The 18,387-nt window shown below is 39.4% G+C and overlaps 1 protein-coding gene across 3 annotated transcripts in view; it reads left to right on the top strand.

Moving 5' to 3' along the window:
* The window catches only part of LOC100223646 (low-density lipoprotein receptor class A domain-containing protein 4), a 327,058-nt gene that overhangs the window by 30,949 nt on the left and 277,722 nt on the right, over nt 1-18,387 (top strand). For 2 of the 3 annotated variants that reach the window (XM_032746926.3, XM_032746929.3), the window contains exon 2: nt 10,893-11,023. The exons of the other annotated variant lie outside the window; for it this stretch is intronic. The gene's annotated coding sequence lies outside the window, so the exon portion shown is untranslated. The remainder of the gene's footprint in view (nt 1-10,892; nt 11,024-18,387) is intronic. 3 annotated transcript variants of the gene reach the window in all.

Below are 18,387 nucleotides of genomic sequence, written 5' to 3'. Positions count from 1 at the left end.
TCTTCTGCTCCTCCAGTGTAGGCTCCTCTGTCCATGTATCGACAGGTCCTGCCAGGAGCCTGCTCCAGAGTGGGCTTCCCACAGCTTCCCTTCTTCTTTTGGGTATCCACTTGCTCTGGGCTGAGGTTCCACCATGGGTTGCAGGTGGCTCTTGCTCCACTATGGACCTCCATGGGCTGCAGGGACACAGCTCCCTCACCGTGGTCTGTGCTACAGGCTGTTGTCTCAGCTCCCGTGTCTGGAGCACCTCCTGCCCCTCCTTCTTCACTGACCTTGGTGTCTGCAGGGATGCTTCTCTCACATCTTTTCACTCCCTACTCTGGCTGAAATTGCACAGTTTCCTCCCTTCTTTAACACACTACTGCAAAAGTGCTACACCATCGCTGCTGAGCTTGGCCTTGGCCAGTGGTGGGTCTGTCTTGCAGCCAGCTGGCATTGGCTCTGTCAGACACAAGGGAAGCTTCTGGCAGCTTCTCAGAGGAACCTCCCCTGTATCTCCTCTGCTACCAAAACCTGCCACAGAAATCCAAAACAGACCTTAAAAAACACCTGTAGCTTTAAGTGTAATTGGGAGCAGGATCATAAACTGCTTGGAGATTCAGTGTGTGTGTAAAGGTACCTTAATTTATATTCTTCATACTTACTTTAGCAAGGATTAGATAGTTGCCTGTTTGAAAATCAGTGGTGAGTTGATTTGTTTTCTGTGCTTGTATAAGACACCACTGGAGTTACTTGTTGCATTATCACTATTCTAAGGAAGTATAATACACACAGTGTACTCGAGAGATCTAGAAAGTTTAAGAATTTTATGTAATCCATCTAGTGTACTGGTATATTTGCGAAGCAGGAGTATTTTTGGCCATCTGTGCATTTCTATCAATGTGCATCCTGTTTGTAGAGCACTGGGCCAAAAAAAGGAGTCTCAAAAAATTGATATCCAGGAGTGCCTGTTAATTTCCATAATTTTCAGGTGTATGAACCAGTCTGTGATTCTGGAGGCATTTATTAGCTGTTTGAAACACTTTGATTAGTAAATTTACATTTTATAAAATAAAACCCGTGCTTTACTTAGTATGGCATCACTTAGCACTCAGAAAACTTAATCTTCCTTCCTGTGAGCTTGTCTACTTGGTTTGGTTTCTAAACATTAATATCCAGTGCCTTGTTAGAAACAACAGGCACGACTTCAAGGTAATAGGCAGTTACAGTCTCTTTTAGCTGACAAATGTATGCATTTCTCCCTGTCCTGTCCACAAAAGATTGCTTTTGCCCATCAGGTTCACATCTAGTGCTGCAGCTACATTCAGGTGGGCCAGAAGGGTAGTACAAGGATTTGCTTCCCATTTTCTTTGCAGTCACAATGTAAAGTACTGATAGGACTGGTCAAAACCTCTTCAGGACAACTTCTGTCCTGCAGGTCTCTCATGCAGCCTACTCTTATCCTGCCGTCTGTCCCATCCTGATTCCATCCTGCTTCCTTGCAGGGTTCATTTCCTAGATTAAAAAACAAGTGCTGTGTGTTTTAATCTTTTAAATCCCTTTTCTGTTCTTGTTTCGTGGATGAGCCTAGCACTATTTTCTACAGATGCAATGAACCCTGTTGCAGCCTCCCTCTTTGGTCACTTGGCCGCTCACTTTTTTCAGAACAGTGACCTCTGATCCCTTGCAAAAACCCTGCCACGATTGCTGCAATCAAAGGCTGCCTGAGTTCTTGTTAACACGAGTGCATCACAGTTTTAAATTGTGCCCATATACTTGAATTACAGACATTTTTTTCTGCAAGTCAAGAATCTCTAAAGGGTAGTGAAGAAGCTTTCCAGGCAAAGCCAGCAACAAAACTTGACTGGATGATCCTGCTAGATAAAGCAATTGGTCTGCTTGCAGTTTGAAAAGTCCTACACAAGTTTGAAGACAAAGGGTGTTTCCTGCTTATCTCACTGTAGAACCTAGTAAAAAATATTAATCTTATAGTGAGGTTGCTTTTTTTGGCATGTATTTGCCAAGATAACTCAACTGTTTGACATTTATGTGAAGTATTTAATTAGCAAATGTTTTTAGTTGGAAACATTTTAAAATTGCATAGATAGGTTGCAGGTGAGAGCTCTGGTGAGTGAAATGCATTATCAGTTTGCTCTGCAAATCTATTTCTAAAATTCTAAATTTTAAATGTGTTTTAAGGATGAACCAGGAAGAAAGATCCTTTTTGATTGCCTGGAATAGCCTCCCCCATTCTTCTGCACCTGGGCTCTTATCATCATATTCTTCCTCACCACCACTTCTTTTTTAGCCCCATTGTTTGAGGGTGGTTTGTTTTTCTCTCAAGTTGTGCTGTAAGCGCTTTGTGGCATACCCTCTTCTGTTTCTCCATAGCTTCCTACGTGTTCTCCATACACTCCTCTCCTTCCTCTGCTGGGGTATTCTGGTGGCAGCTCCCACTCATCACAGCTGCTGCCATTTTTCCTATGTAATGTAGGGAAAAGCTGGAAGATAGAAGTTTCAGGACTACCCATGGAGCTTGCAAATTTTAGTCTCATACATATGACAAATGAGGTTTGAGTTCAAGATCAGAGGTAGGGACCTCTTGTGCTTGAGGTTGTTGCAAGATCAAGGGTTGTTGCATGCAGAACAGCACATCCCATCTGGACTGGTCCCTGGGGTCAGCTCTCATGCACAGCTGGCTGCCCTGGGGCCTGTGGTGGAGTTGTGGATGTCAGGGTCCTTTTATTCTGCTTTGGGGAATGGGCCTTGTCACTGGTGATGGAGGGCATTGGCCAGCACATCTGGCACTTGCATTCTGAAAGAGTCATTGTAGGGGCATGCGTGAGGGCTTGCCTTGGCTGTACTGCATCTGTGTTGTGGTCTGGTGTGTGGGATGACCCAGTGCAACTGCTGTTTTGGCAAGTGTAGAGCACAGGAGGGATAGTTCTGCTTCCCAGGGAGGCAGATGTGCGAGTTCTAGGTTGTGTGGAAGTATCTCATGGAGAGAGGAGGGCCTGGAGATCTTGGAGCCCTAGGTCCAACTCACAGTTCCTCTCTGCGAGGAAATTTACTTTGTGAAGAAAGGTTTCTTTTGCACAGTTTGAGCTTTTCCCTAGCATATGGGTAGGTAGGAAGAGTTTGTCAAATGTGTTATAGTTACATAAAACATGCAACATCTGACGGATACGAAAAGGGTTATAATAAATGATTCCTTTACGCTCCTTCTTTGAAAGAGCTAAACAAAATGGCAATACAAAGCCCATCAGATTTTCTTCCTCATTTATGGTGTTTTTCATGTTAGTGTGGAAGTTCTGTCAGTGAGCATGGGCTAGCAATGACTAAATCTATTTGAGAGCTTTCTGCTAGGCAAGTACTGCGCTATTTCAAATTGTAGTGTTCATTCTGGTTTTATTTGCTATTGCTATTAATAACTGTGTATATGTGGGAGATTATTTCCCAAATCTTATCTCCATTTCCAGTCCTGCATCTGCTATGACCCAGAGATATGAGAGGCTGCTTGAAGTCCTTAGATTTTTTTTGTCTCTTTTCTATCCTCTCTGTCATTCCCATGTTTAAAGCTGTACTAGTTTTCTGAAGGATAAAGTGAAGTTAAATAAAGAAGTAGAGTTGTATTTAGGAGTTAGGGATTATTTTGCTTTACTGGAAATATTTAGCCAAGTTGGTGGTTTGGAAATATGTTCATGAGAACTGCTGAGCTAAAAGTTACTGAGACAAAATTCCATAAAAACAACTGCGAACTCTAGTTTATAACAAAGTCATTGTTGGCAGCCTTCCGTTTAAAAACTTTCCATAGCTGCAAGAAAGACAGACTTATGGATCGAAGTGATCTCAATTTTTTTTGGCAATTAGAAAAGTTAACATTTGGATTTGAACCCCACTGTGACTAGTTCATTTCCATTCATTTTTCACTCTGTATCCTTAACAAGAATGACACCAAGGAGCAGAGGATGGGAAGAGACACTTTTTTCTATTTAAAATTGGTTCCACAGGATGGAAATTTGGCAACACACACAGAAACAAAGCAAATCTATTTACAGAGCTCTCTGCCTCTCTGTATAATGAAACCAACAAAAAACTCAAATAGAGATTTTAATGATGAAGCCACACTTTGTTGAAATTTTCCATTGTGCTGTTTTCTTGGTCTTTTTAGCTTGATGACAACATAGTTATTTGCTGTGAGGTGTAATGTAAATTGAGGATGCCAGCACCTATCTTGTGTCTTGCGTTCTTCAGAGTTTCTGGCCACTCATCACACTAATGAGCCAGGTACAAAGAGTCTGGAATTGGTGATACCAGAGAGGTTGAGGGTGCCACAAATAGTGCTTGGATAAATGTTAGGAGAGGATTTTGATGAGAGGAATCATTGCAAGTTTCAGACAATAATTTAAGGGTTGGGCTGTGGCTACTGTTAATGCAGGAACACATGGGAGCAAGTGGAATCAGTTTCCCATGGCTAACTCCTACAAATCATAGTCATATATTTTCAGAATTCGGGTGCCCTTTGTGGTAGGCTAGTAGGAAACAGACAGGTTAGGAGGCTGGAAAGGCATTATTCCCTGCACCATTAGCTTAATGGTCAGCAAAAATGGGCCACTAGGGGGATGAATATTAATCAATTACTCTAGTAAAGAATAGTAGCAATTTGCTTAAGATCAAGGAGAAAACTTGAGAGAAGCTGTAACTTGCTGACTCAGAAAATTTTCTGTTGCTGTGCAGTTGCTGGCAGTCCCATACATCTGGCAGACAGCAGGAAAATATTTAATTTTTTAACAAATATTTACTTTCTTTTTGATCCTCAGGTTAAAAATTGCTAGAAGATTGAATAAAGTCTTATCTTCATGGATGAGTTTTTTTTCCCCTGTAATTGTATGTGTGATGTAATGGATAGGTACACTTAGAAATATGATTGTCTTCTATGCTCTTTTGCATTTTTGTGTATCCTTGTATTTCCCAGAGTACCTAACTATCACCAGCCTATAAGGAAAAATGAGATACAGTCATTTAGTGCAATTCAACAGCCTTCCTATATATAAAATTATTGAAACCCTTTTTTAATGTGTGGGTAAGTGTTTTTTGGGTTTTCTTACACAAATCTCTTGGCTTTCTCAATTGCTTAATAGGATATAGTACCTTTACTTGGATTCTAAAAAGGAGACTTAGATGTAGTTTGTACTAAATGTCTCCACCATTCCCTTTGGCCTTAGAAAATAACACACTTGACGTGTTTGAGAACTTCAGTTGTGCACATAGGAGAAATACTCTAAATTGTTTAGGTGTGGATTAGTTGGCAGTCCTGGAGTCACTCTAAGGCATTGTGCCTCTTTAGGTACACACGTTATCAGTAAAGAAGGCAAAATTGTCCTTTATAGCTGAAACATGGTGGGTTCTTTTCCATAGCCAGCTTCTGAAATGGTCCTTCTTTAAGGTCTGGTGTAAAAAAGCAGTTGTTCATGCAAAGAAACCAAAGGAATAATGACAATGCCAAGAGCTTTTATCTGCACCTTCCTGGGTCAGGTAAGCTCAGTTTCCTTCTTCCCAAAGTCACTCGCCTCACTAGCAGCAAACATTATATTCACGTTCTAATTGCACACACTTGCAAGTTCCACGTGCTTTATGCCATCATCCCTCTCCATCCCAGTGCCTGCACTGGATCCTGAACCTTCACTTGGGATGTTCACAGTCATCCTTGGCAACCTCCCTTGGCAGGGAACCGTGGGCTGGCCTCTGCTGCTTGGGCTGTCACATCCTTGCTCCTTGTACTATACCTGCTCTGGGGATTTCTGTTTCCAGGACTGCTGGAGAGCTGGGGTGTGGATGCATGAGTCTCCACTGCTCACTGAACCCTGACAAGGGATGTGTGGTTTTACCCATCAGTTCTCCTCACAGCACTAGGAGACCTTAATTTGTTTCTACTGTGATAGATGCTTTTTCTCTTTTAGGAAAACTATGGTGTTACTTGTCTGTGAAAAGGGCCAGTACCCCTTTTGGTTGTGGAGTGGCTGGTGTGATACTTGTGTGTGATGGACTGGTGTGTAACACTTTGCTTCTCAAATGAGAGACAAATCTGAGGATGGTCTTGAACACGGTTGCAGAGAAAGCACAAATATCAAAGTTTAATGGGAACCCAGGTTTCCTGATGGTAACTTGTTGTGCTAACAGCAGATTCATTTGTTTCCTAATTAATCAGAAGGAGTGTTCTTTTTATTTCAGCCATCTGGTGGAGAGCATGTTGTTTAGCTTCTTGCTACTGCAAATTGGAGCTACACAGGAAAAAGGATGTTTCAACTTCTGTTTTTGGCTTGTTTTTCAAGGTTGAGTCAGTATAGAGCACGTTAAAACATACTGTAATCAGTTGCAAAGTTCATCTCCCAAGGACTTCAAAAATTTAACTAAAATTGTCCTTCCTGAAAAGACGGGGCGATATTGATGATTAATTGCTTTTATTACGTGTTTTATTCCATGTAATCAGTTGTTTAGGCAAAAGCAAATTTCCTTAGTGAACTGCAGAACTATTCTAGGATACCCAATTTGTTACCACTTTGTAGAGAACATTCAATGTCGCTTTTACATTTCTTCTTTGGGTTAATGTCAAAAGCATATTGCCTGTCAAACAATTTGTCATTGAGTGTGCCATTAGCTTGCTAACTCCTCACAAGGATTATAAAACATTGCATTTTTTCCCCTCCAGAAGTCCCTTTAGCGCAGCCTTTCTTTGGAAGCTATATTGTTCTTGTGGAATATTTTCTGAGGAGCAGTCTGTCCCTATGCAATGTTTACTGTATTTTTGCCTTGCAGCCAGCAGATTTTGGTACAAACTTGCCTGGGGGTGGCCTTGTCCTATTTTCCTCTTAGATGGTTCTGGCATTTATAGAGCTTAGGAGATCGTGCTTCTGAATTTTCCAGTCTGAAGAACTGGAGCCAAAACAGCAGGGGAGATAGCAAACCTGTACGTTGTTTGGCTTACGGCAGCTGGGTCTGTTTTTCCTTTGACCTAAAGCAATGGCAGCTTTTCTTGGGTTTTGTGTGGAGGAGGGGGGAAGTGAGGAAGAGGAAAGCTATGTGAGGAAAACTGCTTTATCTCTGTGATTGGAAAAAGTAAGCCTTATCTCTGCCTCAACAATCCCTCTTTTTGCACCCCTAGCAAAGGTAACTCTAAGCTACTTTACATGGCATGTAGAGATTGTCTTTGAGTTACTTTATGAGTACTGATTATTCATAAGAAAAGAGAATGTGTATTGTTTTAATATGGCATTAACTTTTTTGAAAAACAAACTATTTTTATGTTGCAGTACGATAGCCCTTGCAGCCTTGCAGAATGGACTTTATGATAGAGGACTGGCTGCTTGGTGGTTTTTAGACATTTCATAGTTTCCCATCAACTTGCATTTTCTTCCTTACATCATGGTCACTGAAATAAAATAGTCTTGTCAAGGAGGGGCTAGAGTCTCCACTGGGGAGCGAATTGTGATGAATGATTGTGGGAATATATGAAACACCCTGCAGGTGGGTGGCTCAGAGGACATAACTGCTCTTTGGGTTTGGCCTTGTGCTTGAAGAGACCTTCTTGTCTTTAAACACTCTGTTTGTAGTCATACCCACTAAATTTCCTGTGGAAATAAATTTCACTGTTGCTACCTTTGAGGTGTCACAGTCTTGTATTTATCAGCAGATGTTTCAGTTAAGTTTTGGATTTATGCAACAGAAACATTTAACTGTGCCATAGAGTGAATTTATTTCTAGAGGAATGGGTTTACATGTGATTATTGGAATCCTGAGCTTTTGAATTCCAGGAGACTTGAGAGTTTCCTAAAAAGTTTGTGAGAATAACAGAGAGTGTTGAGGCTTAGTACATACTTGAAGTGGAACACAAAAGAAAACAGCCTTTGTGTGCCAAGAATTTCCAAGGAACTTCTAGTGATTAAAACAGATTTTAAAACATCATATTTCCAAAGAATGATAAGATTACTGTTTGGATGTCTGCACTGTCCTAGGACGAATGGGTGATGGATCCTGACCCCTCCAAGCCGAAAATTAAGGGAAAAAAATTTTCATCTTTGTCCGTATTTCAATATTTTCTCCTTTTATGTTGCTCCATAGTTTTTCCTTACTGATGTATGTGCATCTCCACAATGCTTGTTGAGAAGCTCAAGAGAAACTCTTGTTTCTTCTGTAGTTCTGGCAAGAGATGACAGTGCAGAAGCTGCATGGCTGCTTCTCCTGTAAGGAAGCTGTTGACTGCCTTCATAGAGCAAATTTTTTCCAGAATAAGAATTTTCTTAATTGGCAGCTTTGATGAATTTCCCTCCTCCCCTCTTGTCCCCATTTTCAACCCTCTGAGTTGGTCAGTCTTATGCACAAATCATGTTTCATCCCGAAGGGAAGATTATTTGGAGCTGTAGCTGGATGCAAGAAGCAAGGAGGACATTAGGGCAGGTGCATGTTACCCTAAAGGTTTCTTGTTGGAATAAGAACTGTTAGCAGAAAGTTGGTGCTGCAGAACCAGCCTCTCCAGTCTCTCTTGGCTCAACAATGTGAATGCCTCAGGCTGTCGGAGTGGGCCAGGAAGGAGCTGAGCCTTTCAAAAAATATGCTGGCTTCAGTATCATTAGGTGTGTTACGTAGGCAAGTAGTCCAGATTTGTCTAGCTGGTCTATATTTGTTTTCCTCTCTTTCCATTCAGCAAGTCCATGTTGCAGTAGGAGCCTTTCTTTCCTTGGCAGTCTAATTTGTTACCAACATCCTCACCTTTGCAAGTTTCACTCTTTGTGTATAAGGACACAGTTTAAATTAGATACATTAAAAAAAATCATAATCCATTCTGAGGTGAGAATTTACCTCATTTTCCTTTAATAATAACCTTTTTTCAGTAGTGGTTTTCATTGTTTAATGTGAACTTTTTCTTTTTGATGCGTTTTGTTCTACAAATCTCAGTGGGCTGTAGTGAGTCCTTGTTTCACATCTTCCCTCTTTTTCAATGATTGTCCAAATTCTGAAGGCAAAACACAAAGGTCGATGTTCTCTTGGACTTTAGTACTGCTCCTCATCTCACTTTTGTCACTAAATGTAATAATTCCAATAATTTGTCTTCTCTTAGTTAATATTTCTCCTGTTGCCCTTAGGAATGGATTTCCTTTCAATGTTAATCTTACTCAGGGAGGCTGTAATCATGACTTACTAATTTCTTTCTTTTTTTAATGTTCTCAAGAATGTCTTCCTTAACATTAGGTAGCAGATCCAGTGGATTTTTTGCTGGTATTAATTGCTGTGTAACGAAGTGCCCTTGAAAGTCAGTTATGTAAATGAGCAGCCTTGAGCTAGCCGTTAGAATGATGTTGGCTGAGTTTTAATTTAATAATTGAGGAATTGGAACATAAAATGGTTCTTTAAATCTAAAATAGGATAGAGTCATATTCTTTATTAGACAAATTCTAATTGCATGGACTGTATCAGCAGTTTAACTTTTAGTTTCAGTGATCACTTTGCATGCAGGTGAGCACTTTAGATGGTCATTGTTGGATGGTTACTATTAGGAAAAAATCTCATATTCAGTTGCCTTAGGTATTTTTAGTTGAGTATTCTGAAAGAAATTACTGCTTTCTTGTGGCTTTTAAACAATGAATTGAGTCTTTCTTGAAATATATTCTTATCATCTGCTTTTTTTTCCCGTTTATTAAGTTAGCAATCATGAAAGTCACTGTAAAAGTTTTTTGTATTTTTCCTGGAGATGTGTCATACTTGAATCCCTTGGCTTATTAAAAAGTTCCTGAGTTCTGGATGGTGGAGGGCAGCTACCTCGTGTCTGTTTGAGTAAAGGTTATTTATTGTTATGCACACTATATGTAAAAACCAGTGGATGTGAAGTTATTTGCAAATACAGGCTTGGCAAACCTCCTCTGGAATTCGGAAAGGGTTTTCCAGCTCGACTTAGTCATTTTTTCCCAAATGTCTTGGCATCACTGATCACTCAGGAGTGACATATGGTAGAAACATGCTCTAAGGGACAAGTCTCCCGGATGGCGCACAGCACCACACAAGATAGACAGATGGTGGCTTATTCAACCTTGGAAAAAGTTTAATCCTACATATTGGCACGTCGGCCTGGGTACTGAGAGAGAGGTACACACATGCCTGTGAAATCTGAGGCAAAGCTTTTGCGAGTTTGCTTGCTGTCACTGAAAGAACTAGAAAGACTGAGCTGGTACTATACCCAGTGAGTATCTGCAAAATTACGGGCTCAATGTGCTGTCCAGAAAAAGTGATGTTCCTTAGAAAAGTGGAAACTCCAGAGACAGCAGGACAATGCAGAGAATAAATTCGGTGAATTTATCACAGCTGCTTTGAGACTAAAACATGCTTATTCAACAAAGCTGCTGAGTACTTACTCACCAATAGCTGTTGATTAATTGAAGTGTCTAGTAGGAGAAAAGTATATTTTATGTTTTTCATAGTTTTAGTTCTGTTTCATAGTTGCTTCTAGTTTTGTGAAGTGTATTAGTGCTTCACATCAGAGAAACTGTACCTTTTCTTTTCCATGGGTTCTAAAAAAAAGTTATAAATTCCCTGATAGTAATTTGAAATGTATAGCAGAATATGGAATTGCAAGTTGGTTTTTTTTTTCTTTTTTTTTTTCAATAAGAAGAGGAAATTACACCTTTCACTCCTATATCTTCATGTTTAAGACAGTAAAGAGAGAGAGAGACAGAATATTTGACATGGAAAAATAAATTGCTTTGAATTCTTTCTGGAAACCAAGTAGTGATTGTTTGATTGATTGATTGAACTTCTGGAGTCAGGTCCATTTTCTGTAAGGATTTTGAAAATACTGACCCATTGAAAAGATAATGGATTGCCTGCCAAACTTTTTTTTCCCCTCCACTTTCTTTTTCTGCTAGATCACACTCAATATTCACAACTGGAAGGAAAAGCAAGACTATCCTGATTCTCTGGACTTCAAGGATATCATTATGTTGCATTGGATGAGTTTAAAGTAGACAAGACTCCTTTCTGAAACACTTTGAGAAAGGTAAGTGTAATTCAAACAAACAGATATTTTTCCAGTAGAGAAATAGTTTGGTCAAATTAATCCCATTCTAGTAACACTTCAGCAATAGTACACCACGGAATCGTCATCTTCTGGATACTTTGTATAGCTACATACCTATATATGTATTTCTATAGCTAAACCTTCCTAGTAATTTTTAGATGTTAAAAGATTTTGATTTGTCAGCCCTTGTATATTTTGAGGAAATGTACTGGTTTCAAGCAATTCTTTTATATGGAGGAGGTGGCGAAGGAAGAGGAAAGAGGAGGGAGATGCTCACAGTAGCCAGCCTATTGGTAATTACTTGTATGGATGGGGAAAACCCAGTTAATGCTTCTGTTCTGCCTAATGACTAAAATTACTTGAAAATGAGATCCTAGCTAGTGAACTGTAAAGTCAAATGACTCAAGCAGTACTGATTGACACATACATTTAAAATATGGTGTGGTTTGGGAGACCCAGAGGGAGCTGCAAAGAGAGAGACTAATTCAATAACCTGTTGTTTAGGATATGCATTGAAGAAGTAAGAAGTGTCAAATCCTTACATTCAGGTGAGAGTGCTCTTGTGTAATAGAAATATCTGCTAAATTTTGGCCTAGTATAAGCAAAGATTTGCTCTTCCTGGATATGAGTACCCATCAGGGTTTTTTTTTGTCACCCTTTTTTTTCTTTTGCTGCATGTCATTGTGAGAATTGTTGACCATGGGTAACCAAGCCTGAGGGACCACAGAAATTGTTGCAGAACTACTGTGCCCTTTTTAGTTTATCTTTTTCTGTCTACTATAACTAATTACTATAGGACTTAGTAAATGAACATTTTAATAAGTCTATTTTGTGCCCAAGTGCATTCAGAAAAATGTGACAGACATCAGTTTATTCTCTGTCTAGACCCTGCAAGAATTTCTCACACACTTCACAGAAGGAGTGAGTATTTTTGTGGCTGGTCCAGCCCTCTGTGACAGTCCTGCCTCAGTGTCAGGAAGCATGCCTGTGGGCCTTACAGACATCATGTATTTGTGAGAGACAGAGCTACAGTCTGATGAGATGATTAAAATTCTGCAGATCCACAGCTGACACCTTTTTGACCCAGATCTGAAGTTCAGACTTGGAAATACTTCAGTCCCTTGGAATTTTAGGTCATGCTTCATAGAATTGCTGTTTTCATAATTTATAGGCTAGGCATGATGGTATCATTGTGAGTCGCTGAGCGTCAGTGTGTGTGAATCAGCCATCTGCTGTCAGGGCTGAGTCTTGTATCTCCCTGGCCAGTGACAGGGGAGGTCATTATACAATGACAATACTCTGTCAGATGGGAATGGTTCAAGGTAACAACATGGCTGTGTCCAAAAGCAGTCACTTCTGCTTACTGGTAGTAATGACGTTTAGAGGACTGAGAACGGAGGATGGGGAGTTTTAGTAGAGGAATGGAGACTTTGTGAAGACAGATGTGAAAGGTTTGCAAGTTTAAGAGGAACAAAAGCTGGCTTTTGTAGCAGGGTTTTGAGTTATTTATGGAACCAGATGAGGAATAGAGAAACTGTCTGCACAGGAGAAAAGCAGACTTCAAGATCTGGAAGAGAAGCTGCATCGAGTTCTTAGGCCACTGACCTAAGAGCGGTAGGGAAGCAGATACAAAATGCATGTGGTCTCATTTTATTTTGTCTAGACTTGCATACCTTGTACACTTCCCAAGTGGAGAGTGATTTGGTATTTTGGAACTCGTACAAAGCTCATGCATGTTTTGCTTCAACCAGCAAATGTCCTGGAAACCCAGCATACCCTCAAGGTTAGATCCTTGTGTTAAACTTGTTGTAAAATTTGGGCAGGATGTGGGTTAGCACTAATGATGGGATCATGTGCCATCTTGCTTTGCCAGGTTCTGTTTCTTTGGAGATGCAGTAATCAATACCAAAGAAAAGTAATGCAGAAACTAAGAAAATTATTTTGCAGGAAATAACTGATTCAAATCATCGGAGACCAAAGATGGTTGAGGAAAGCCAGACACAACTGTATGTGCAGCAGTGGGGATTTTACCATACTAATTCCTGCAAATTGCTGCCAGGCTGTTGAGAGTTGAAGTTAAGGTTGAGCTGAAATATTAAAAATTAGGACTAAAACATCTTGCTGCACACCTCATGGCTGATTCAAAAATGTACTTTCAACAGGTTTAGCACAACAGGAAGAAGGAACAATTTAAAAATCCTCATTTATGCATTAATCCAGTGGTAAGAAAATGTGAAGTTGTAATTGTCTTCTATTCTTCCCTCCTCCTTGTTGGGAGAATTTTTTTTTAGATATTAATTTCTAATTTAGTACTTAGTCTCCTTTCTTTTTCCTCCCCCTCCAAAAATTTCTTCAGACCCTGATGGCTTAAAAATGATACCATGCAGAATTGATGTAACTATGTGTAGGTTGTGATGTGCATTGGAGGTGTGATGTACCTCTCTTAAAATCTTAAAAGCAGGTAAAGCTGAAAATGGCTACATTCACTTTTATGCTGTCTATCCCCTTTTGTTCTCTCTCCCTCCCCCTTCTGCTTGTGCTCACTTGCTCTCTCTTTAGTATAACACAGTTGAACAGCAGTGAAGTGTAAAATGTGCTTTTGCCAAGGTCAGTTTCTTGTGATTACTCGCCTGTGGCAACTTATGCCAGTTGCAACAGACTGAGTCTCAGCAGTCCACAAAGTCACACTGGTGCTTATGCAGAGGACACCCAGTGTAGGTTACAGTTACCGTAGTCTGGAATAGCTGCTGAATTTTAGCTGCTTTATTTAACTCTTCCGATCTGGCTTGTGCTTGCCTCAGTGGTTTGGAGTCTGTGCCGTGAAACACTGGGTCGTCCTGGTTCTCTGGAGACCCTCAAGGAGGATTTTGGGTAGATTAAATTCTTTTTGTTAAAGGTTGTTTCTTATAGTGGATGGCTTAAATTTCAGAATTTCTCATAAATGAAGAGAAGATAAAGCATCATGAACACATGCATCTTCTAAATATTACACTTTTTTTGTGATTGGCTTGCTTTTGGAGGAAGTCATATCAAATACTGCCCTATTGACATTGACACAAGACAAATTGTTTATCTACATAGCAAGAAATACTGTGGAAAATTTTAAGAGGTAGTTTTTAAGCAAGAATTTAAAAGATGAGGAGACAGTCTTAAATGTTGTGCACACTCAAAAGCGTAGAATATTTTTTCTTGTTTAGAAGATAAAAATAATTTTGACTCCTGAGATAGGGGATTGAGTGTAAGATTCCAGAACATTCACTTTAGTAGGTAAGATATGTTGGATCCCATTGTGTTGTATACACTGGATTAGCTACCACCATGTGGAAATAAAGGTAAGGGACCTCTACTTTCATTCTCCTTTCTCACATATGAGCAAACATATCCCTTTATGGAAAAATGTTGTATTTAGAACAGAAAAACATGGACTTCCTGTATTGTTTGCTTATTTGTACTCTCAGCAATATACAGGATTTTGTTTTCCTTCTGGAAATATTTACTTTTGGAAGAAGTATTTAGCTCTTGAGCTGTGTGATAGTGACTTTGGAGTTAATTGTCTGTCAGTACTGACAAGTAGCAAGGCAGTAAATAATCTTGATGATCAACTGAAGGGCTAGAGCTGAACTTCAGCAACCTTAACGAGATTCAAAATTTCATTGCTTAAAATTTATTATGCATTTGATTAATTTTAAAAATATATGTTGCTGTATTCTCTCTCATGTTTGCTTTGGAATGATTCCTGAGCCACAAGTAAAATAATGGCTCAGCAGTTCAGTCTTGTCCTGTAAACACTCAGTGAAACTCCACAAAACAAGGTGAAGTGCTTAATCCTATATTTTCAGATTAGTCTTGCTTTCAGTTTAGAAAGAGTGTTTTCCATCAAGGAATATGTTACTGGTTGCTTTTTTGCTTACACGGAGGACAGTTAAATTGGTATTTTCTTTCAAGACTGACATTTGTTTGTATGGTTTTCATAACTTCTATAATTCCATTGGTAATCCAGCCCCTTCCCTTTGCTTTTAATAACATTTGTATTGGCCCAGCTCTTATGGAAGAATATGCTTTGAGAGCTGTGTTCAAGACCTTATGAAGATTGATTTGTCTACTCCCCTTTAAGCTGGAAATTCATGGTAGAAATGAGCAGTGTTTTGTGTGTGTGTGATGGGGTATATAGGCCTGTAGTACTTGCAGTGATTAGTGTTGTCTTCTAATTGTTAGAGCAACAGTGGAGATGAGTGTTCCCTGTAGGAGGAAATAGCTGTACTAGAAGAAGTTGGTCTTCAGTCAGCTGAAAAATGAGCAAGTGGGTGTTCTTGGGTGAGGTAATACAGAAAAGTGACATTGTCTGTGCTTACCAGAACTTGCCACATTAATTTCCTTCTATCTTAAGGAACTCATGGAAAGGAAAGAACTCTTCAGGCACCGAAGTTTTTTTTTGGAACATTTCCAATGACATTGGTCCCTGCAGTGGACTGCTGCTGCATGTTCTGAGGATTTCCTCATCAGTACGTTCAGCACAAGCTGGCAGTTGACGATTGAGATGGAAGGAATCTTCACAAACCCCTGAACCCATTCAAATCTCCATGCTGAGCTCCTAACCAATTTTTTAAAATTCATTAGAACTTCACTATTTCTCACATTCTCACCTCCTGGATTCTGGGTGATAACAGAAATGCACATTAAGGGTAGATGTCGTGGGTGGGAGGGGGTTTGGACAAGTGACATTCTGGATTCCTTGAAATCTTGCAAGAATTGCAACCTAATTTTTCTTTCAGCTCATAGGTAGAGATCTGAAAGCTTGTTAAGGGATTTGTTCATGCAATTCCTACTAGTTTTAAAGGGGGTTCTCCAAGTCAGTGTCCTGGTAAATTTAAAAACATTTACTGAGCTAAGACAGATATGCTGGAAATAAAAATTTAACATGTGGATAGAATCTTACTTTTATAATGCTCTTGCAGCTTGTGAGTACCACAAGAGTTTTCCCATTCTGAAGGCAATCACAAAACTCTTGTAGAAGTAGAGGAGTGCCTACCAACTTGTTGCTTTATTAATTTTATTAGAAACAAGCTAGGGAAATGAGCAGTGAATTTGTGTTGTGCAGCAAAACATATCTCTCTTTTTTAAAAAACTCAGTATTTCTCCTGCTTTTCTTGGCAACAGTAGCAGTATCTCATATCATAAGTGTTCTGTTCACATTCCAGGGAGTATTTGAGGACTAGGAGCCAGGTAGAGAGAAGTCAATAAATTTAGAGAGAGAAAACATTCTCAAGTTCCTTATAAAAGACATTTATTCCAAGTAAAGGTCTGTGTTAATCTGAGGGGGCAGTAACTCTATAGCAGTTATCATACATACGTTCTTGGAAGACAAAGGAGAGACCAGTTCATAAATCATGGGGGTTTCATTGTTTCCCCTTTTAATGGCAAGTTTATCTTTAAGCTTCTAACAGCTTTTAATAAATGTCAGTTTTAAATTTCAACTATGATAAAGCAGCATGATTCTTATAGTTTCTTTCATCAGATGGGCGAAATTCAGTGATTAGAATGTAGGATTAGGAGGCAGGGTCTCTGGCAGTTTGTTACTTATGGCTTTGACACCTGAATCACTGCATGGACTAGGACAGTCTATAACATGACTTTAGCATCCCCAGGGGGAATACTGACTGTAATTTCCTGCCTCATGGGTGCATATGAAGATTAACCTCATGGAATGAGTAAAGTATTTATTAATAGATGATAGTTATTGATATGTCACCTACTTGTTCATAGCAGTGACATTGCTCATATATTATTCCTGAGGGGAATGTAAATGAGCACATAAGCCAAAAGACATTCATTCAAGTAATTTTCATCATCCTATTCAAAAGCATGTGTATTCAGTAGCGGCCATGTTAGTACTTACTGTTTGGATGATTTAAAAATACTTTAAAAAATGCCATGAAATACAAAGGGAGAACTCAAGGTCGTGCTCACTTATTCTGTCTTCACATCACGGTGACTGGAGTGCCTTTGATAATCTTCCTTTAAAGACCTGCTAGCTGACAGTACAGGGAAAGCAGCATGCATTTATATCCAGCTACATTTTAGAAGTTTAGTCTTGTTGCATGTTTTTTGCTGTACAGGTATGATGTATGATTGAATTGTGAAATGTCCAATAGCAGCATGGCTTTTAAATTTTTTTTGAGTTCTCTCATTTTTCACAGCTGAGGTTAAAGAAAAATAAAATATTTTGCCAGTCTGTTTCCAGTGTCAGAGCTGTCATTTGGACTGCCATGAACATGTGGGAAAATGAATATTACTTTATATTTCTTTCAGTGGTTAGCTTGAAGGATGCGAGTGAATAGCAAGGTCATACAGGGTTTTGAAACAGGTTTTTATAGATCCTTTTACTGTATTATTACCTCCTTAAAGAAAAAAGGCTCCCTGGTCTTTATTTTTTGTTTCTTTATTGGTCAAAAATTCTGTATATATTCTACTATACTTTCAGTATTAAAAATACTCTTGTCATAAACGTTCTTTGGGCCTATTATGGAATTACTGCACAAAACCTCTGTTTTTGGGCAGTGCAGAGTAGGGGGAATGCCCTTGGAAACCCAATTTGCTACAAAAGCTGTGGCCTAGAGGTAATTTTGACATAGTGCTTAGTATCTTCTCTGTTTTCTGAAAGCAGTGGTGGTACTCCTTGTTCCTCTTGATTCCTCTGCCATCATCTCATTGGACTCACCTCCTTTTTTTAGTGTTGCAGTCCAGTTTGCCTAAATATTACATTTGAAAAAAAAAATAAAAGGCAAATTAAGTGAATCTCATCTGCTTTGATAAACTTGATGCTAGCAATGATTGAGTTGAACCATGATTAGTGTTCTGTTGTGGTTTCAGTCAGAAAGGTCCCATTCCCTTTGCCCCAGTGGTGGACAGAGAGCTTGTGCCCTGCAGCTGTGTAGAAGACAGCTCAGGAATGTGGCCCAGCACACTCAAGTGTCCTCTGCAAGATTTCACTGCCTGCAGGAGCTGCTGAAGGTTACTGGTTGTGGCTTCAAACTCTTGTGGTGAGCACATATAACAGAAATATTCAGAATGAAACGCCACACTGAATTTAATGTTACGTTTTTGTAATGGGAGTTTGAGTTTCTGTCTGATCTTATTGATGGAGCTTTTTCTCTCTCAAGAATTAAACCCAAAGCAATGACTTATGAATCATACTTTGTGTCCCACTTACAGACTAGCTTGACTCATCATTCTTCTGGCATTATTTGGGGGGAAATGTCAGTTATTTTTTTCATATGTAGTTTTTAATTATTATTGACCATGGGATATAAAGCTAGAGATGAGGGCAGTCCAGCTAAACACCT

Source organism: Taeniopygia guttata, chromosome 2 (genome assembly GCF_048771995.1).
Source record: "Taeniopygia guttata chromosome 2, bTaeGut7.mat, whole genome shotgun sequence".
Taxonomy (NCBI): Eukaryota; Metazoa; Chordata; class Aves; order Passeriformes; family Estrildidae; genus Taeniopygia; species Taeniopygia guttata.
This window is presented reverse-complemented; position numbering and strand designations above follow the sequence as displayed.